The following is a 6,000-nucleotide window of genomic DNA, read 5'->3' on the forward strand; positions in this document are numbered from 1 at the left end:
GAGACTGCTGACAAAAATGGTCTCAGCCTGTCCTGGAACCAGGCGGCAACGAAGCTGGCATCCGTCAGCTGTGCGGCGCTGAAGTTGTTGACTTTCACCTCTCCAATGGCATCGAGAACATGGGACTGAGGCTGACCGTTTGTTAGGGTCTGTAAAAACATGGGGCATGTCAGTTCAGCGCTCTGAGGCAGCACTCCATTTTCTGTCCCAGAAAAAGCAGGGGTGTCGCCTACCTTGCTGGAGAACTTTGACAGAGCATCCTCCAGAACTCCTGCGACTTTCTGGAAGAAAAGCTTCCACGTCTCTGTGCTGACGCTCGTGCCGCTTGGCGCCTTGCAAGTCAGCAGCGTGACGATGTCATCAGAGGACAGAGATGATGCAACCTTGAAAGAGGGGGACAGATTTAGGCAGTCAGAGACACGGGACACTTTGCAAAGACAAGCACTCGGGTGCACAGCTCATGGAGGACTTACCGAAGAGCAGGCATAATCAGAGATGTTGAAGCCGCACAGCCCAGCCGAGGAATTTGCAAACGGACGCTGGGCCTCAAGTTGACCACTGCAAGGCACAAAAGCACCATTCCCGTTTACAACACTTTCTGAAGCCTACCTCTGCTTTCAGTAGACACCAAACCAATACTCACCGGTTGACATCTTGACACAGCCTGTTTTCTGTAAAGGAAGAACAAAAATAAAAGATCAGATGGAGAACTTTCCAGCTATCTTATGAGTTTGCTGCAAAATGACTCAATTCTATCAATCGCAAACTGCCGTGGTGTGTTCTGACTTACCATCCACTAATGTTTCATTGCACTATTGCGAGAGAAGATGAAGCAGAAAGAAAAGAGAAAACAATTATGAACAGCTTCTCTTGGGCTTTAACTCAACTCATAAGCCATCTAAAACAATGAAGTACTTACCAAACCGACGGGGCGAAGAGGCGTACAGTCTGAAGACAAGCCGAGAAAAAAGAGATTTCGGTCAATAGGAGGCCGCTGGCATTTATGGCTTACGTTCACATGCATTTTGTCAGAATTCTTTTGTTTTACTCTGGTCATGCCATACCTTCTGGTGGTGACTGTAGAAGTTTGTCTACACTGGACCTGAGCTCCACTTCAAGTTCAGATGGGAGAACTGCCAAAGCCGTCTCCAGGCCTTTCAATCTAAAGAAACATACAAAATGCAGATTTTCAAAGCTTATTTCTACAGACTGCATAAAAACTTAAAACCAAAAGTGCCAGGTTTCTCACATTGCACTGTAAGAGCCACACGTGAGGTTGGTGGGGATCACCACCAGAACTGAAGGACGGAAGCTGGCCAGCAGGACCACGAGATTGATTTGGAACCACAGCTCGTAGTCACTCGTTTGGAAGAGGGGGAATTTGGGAGCCAGAGCAGTCAAAGTCAGGTTCAGCATTGTGTCTCGGACGTCCCCGTTTGTGATGTAGGTTATGTTTCCCTGGGGGAGGGAGGGAACCTTCTTGTTCAAGAGCAGCACAATCGTGGTCTAGGCCAATTAGGATAATCAGGTTCATCAAAAAACAAAAACAAAAACACAAAAACAAACTCACCTCCTTGCTGACCTCCACAAATTTTTCAAAGAATTTCTCAAGCTGATTCTCATCCGGGGATTTTAGGATGCTGTTCAACACCTCCTTCACCACGGTCACATTTTCAAGAGCACCGGTGGACGGATCCAACAGCAGCTCGGCTTTCTGATCAGGTGACAGGGTTTGCAGAGCTGCCATCTAAGGTGAACAAAACACCAAGGAAATAGCAGGAATGATTGTCAGCGCTCTGCTTTCTGCCCGACACTAAGCACTAGTACCGGTGCCAATCAAAAGGCTCTCTTAAAGCTGTGTGACAACAGAAAACATAAGAGAAGGTAGGTATTTTACCCCGCTGACGTTCAACTCCTTAAGGTCCGAGTAATTGGCCACTGTGGTGAATGGGCCCAGGTTGGCCTTAAGCCAATCGGCATCGCTGGAAATGTTCTGTCTGCAACCTGTTTTTAAAGATAGGGGTGAAGGAAGATCAGTCTGCATCCCTGCACTGTTATGAAGTTGACGCACACAACTACGGTGAGCTGTCAGCTGAATATAAAACCCCCACTGCAACGCACTCAATTCTGGCAATAGCGGGATGCCGCAAAAGCATGCTCTGGGAAGGCCTACCTGGAATGCTAAATTGGGTGGCAAATTTCTTCAGGTGCTCCACCAGAACTTTGGTTATCTCCTGCGTCCTGATGAGTGTCATTTTGGGGAACACAGATCCCAGTCCTTCAACGCTGCAACAGAAAGCCACAGAGGGTCATTATGTGGACGTATTGGTACAGATCTACAAACTTCCTGTCTCCAAATTCAGGCACTCACATCACATGGTAGTTGGTGCAGCTGATGTCAGCTGTGACTGTAACCAGCATTTCTGCGGTGAAGCTGGGGAGGATAGGGATGAGCTTCACAGTGAACCACGTAACCAAGACAGAGGCCTCAAATTCCTGGATCTTCGATCTGATGATTATGAAGGTTCGGTTCATCATCACGTCTCTCACAGCAGGGATGATATCGGGAATCTGCAAAAACACAAAACCAGGATTGTGAACACCACTGCAAGAGAGCACCGTACTTTGGGCTATTCTCCACGGCATCAATGCCATCTCTGTCAGACACTTTGACTTATTGACTTGCCTCAGGAGCAGTGCTCAGCACCGTCAGAAACTCCTCTACGTTCTCGAAACCGTCGCCTTCCTCCAGTCGGTCGAACACAGCGCTGATCTGATTGGTGTTGTTCAGTACTCCAGAGGTCAGCGTGAGTTCAGCTACTTGGGTAGGGGTCAGCAGTGCCAATGATTCAAACTAAAGCACATCATGGACACAGATTAAGCAGTTTATAAAAATAAAAATAAATGATAATAATCTTCTTTTTTTTTTTAAATAATGACAGTTCACACGAGCTACTGGAGCAAGTCAAAAAAAGTTACTCACACTGGAGACATTTTCATTCAGGGACTTCAGTTCCTCCAAGCTAGCGTAGCTGGAGAAATTGCCAATGTTCTTCTCAAGCCAGTCAGCACTGCTCGTAGTTTTGGAAAGACAGGCAGGATCTGGATTGAACACAGAGTAATGGGGGAATTCATCAGAGCACCACTGACTTGTGAGCAAGCTGAAATAACTGTGACAAGCTGAGACGCTCAGGGAACTACAGCGCGAGAGATGACAACTCAAGGCAGTGATAGCACTAAAAAGTACCTTTTAGGTCGTCTCTCGACAAGAAGCGCTGGACGAATTGAGTGAAGACGGCCCGTTTCTGCTCCTCCGCCATGAGGGATGCCTGACGACCGAGAGCTTGCACCCTGAATCAGGAAAGATCAGCGGACGTTACGGATTGCCAGACTTCACTCCACTAAACACCACTTGAGGATTTACACAGCACTGAGCATACTTACACAACTTGGTAGGTGTCGCAACTGAAGTTCTTGGAGCTGAGGCAGGACAGAAAGTCCCGAGAGACTGCTGACAAAAATGGTCTCAGCCTGTCCTGGAACCAGGCGGCAACGAAGCTGGCATCCGTCAGCTGTGCGGCGCTGAAGTTGTTGACTTTCACCTCTCCAATGGCATCGAGAACATGGGACTGAGGCTGACCGTTTGTTAGGGTCTGTAAAAATAATGGGGCATGTCAGTTCAGCGCTCTGAGGCAGCACTCCATTTTCTGTCCCAGAAAAAGCAGGGGTGTCGCCTACCTTGCTGGAGAACTTTGACAGAGCATCCTCCAGAACTCCTGCGACTTTCTGGAAGAAAAGCTTCCACGTCTCTGTGCTGACGCTCGTGCCGCTTGGCGCCTTGCAAGTCAGCAGCGTGACGATGTCATCAGAGGACAGAGATGATGCAACCTTGAAAGAGGGGGACAGATTTAGGCAGTCAGAGACACGGGACACTTTGCAAAGACAAGCACTCGGGTGCACAGCTCATGGAGGACTTACCGAAGAGCAGGCATAATCAGAGATGTTGAAGCCGCACAGCCCAGCCGAGGAATTTGCAAACGGACGCTGGGCCTCAAGTTGACCACTGCAAGGCACAAAAGCACCATTCCCGTTTACAACACTTTCTGAAGCCTACCTCTGCTTTCAGTAGACACCAAACCAATACTCACCGGTTGACATCTTGACACAGCCTGTTTTCTGTAAAGGAAGAACAAAAATAAAAGATCAGATGGAGAACTTTCCAGCTATCTTATGAGTTTGCTGGAAAATGACTCAATTCTATCAATCGCAAACTGCCGTGGTGTGTTCTGACTTACCATCCACTAATGTTTCATTGCACTATTGCGAGAGAAGATGAAGCAGAAAGAAAAGAGAAAACAATTATGAACAGCTTCTCTTGGGCTTTAACTCAACTCATAAGCCATCTAAAACAATGAAGTACTTACCAAACCGACGGGGCGAAGAGGCGTACAGTCTGAAGACAAGCCGAGAAAAAAGAGATTTCGGTCAATAGGAGGCCGCTGGCATTTATGGCTTACGTTCACATGCATTTTGTCAGAATTCTTTTGTTTTACTCTGGTCATGCCATACCTTCTGGTGGTGACTGTAGAAGTTTGTCTACACTGGACCTGAGCTCCACTTCAAGTTCAGATGGGAGAACTGCCAAAGCCGTCTCCAGGCCTTTCAACCTAAAGAAACATACAAAATGCAGATTTTCAAAGCTTATTTCTACAGACTGCATAAAAACTTAAAACCAAAGGTGCCAGGTTTCTCACATTGCACTGTAAGAGCCACACGTGAGGTTGGTGGGGATCACCACCAGAACTGAAGGACGGAAGCTGGCCAGCAGGACCACGAGATTGATTTGGAACCACAGCTCGTAGTCACTCGTTTGGAAGAGGGGGAATTTGGGAGCCAGAGCAGTCAAAGTCAGGTTCAGCATTGTGTCTCGGACGTCCCCGTTTGTGATGTAGGTTATGTTTCCCTGGGGGAGGGAGGGAACCTTCTTGTTCAAGAGCAGCACATTCGTGGTCTAGGCCAATTAGGATAATCAGGTTCATCAAAAAACAAAAACAAAAACACAAAAACAAACTCACCTCCTTGCTGACCTCCACAAATTTTTCAAAGAATTTCTCAAGCTGATTCTCATCCGGGGATTTTAGGATGCTGTTCAACACCTCCTTCACCACGGTCACATTTTCAAGAGCACCGGTGGACGGATCCAACAGCAGCTCGGCTTTCTGATCAGGTGACAGGGTTTGCAGAGCTGCCATCTAAGGTGAACAAAACACCAAGGAAATAGCAGGAATGATTGTCAGCGCTCTGCTTTCTGCCCGACACTAAGCACTAGTACCGGTGCCAATCAAAAGGCTCTCTTAAAGCTGTGTGACAACAGAAAACATAAGAGAAGGTAGGTATTTTACCCCGCTGACGTTCAACTCCTTAAGGTCCGAGTAATTGGCCACTGTGGTGAATGGGCCCAGGTTGGCCTTAAGCCAATCGGCATCGCTGGAAATGTTCTGTCTGCAACCTGTTTTTAAAGATAGGGGTGGAGGAAGATCAGTCTGCATCCCTGCACTGTTATGAAGTTGACGCACACAACTACGGTGAGCCGTCAGCTGAATATAAACCCCCCACTGCAACGCACTCAATTCTGGCAATAGCGGGATGCCGCAAAAGCATGCTCTGGGAAGGCCTACCTGGAATGCTAAATTGGGTGGCAAATTTCTTCAGGTGCTCCACCAGAACTTTGGTTATCTCCTGCGTCCTGATGAGTGTCATTTTGGGGAACACAGATCCCAGTCCTTCAACGCTGCAACAGAAAGCCACAGAGGGTCATTATGTGGACGTATTGGTACAGATCTACAAACTTCCTGTCTCCAAATTCAGTCACTCACATCACATGGTAGTTGGTGCAGCTGATGTCAGCTGTGACTGTAACCAGCATTTCTGCGGTGAAGCTGGGGAGGATAGGGATGAGCTTCACAGTGAACCACGTAACCAAGACAGAGGCCTCAAATT

Source organism: Rutilus rutilus (genome assembly GCF_951802725.1).
Source record: "Rutilus rutilus genome assembly, chromosome: 2".
NCBI classification, from domain to species: Eukaryota; Metazoa; Chordata; class Actinopteri; order Cypriniformes; family Leuciscidae; genus Rutilus; species Rutilus rutilus.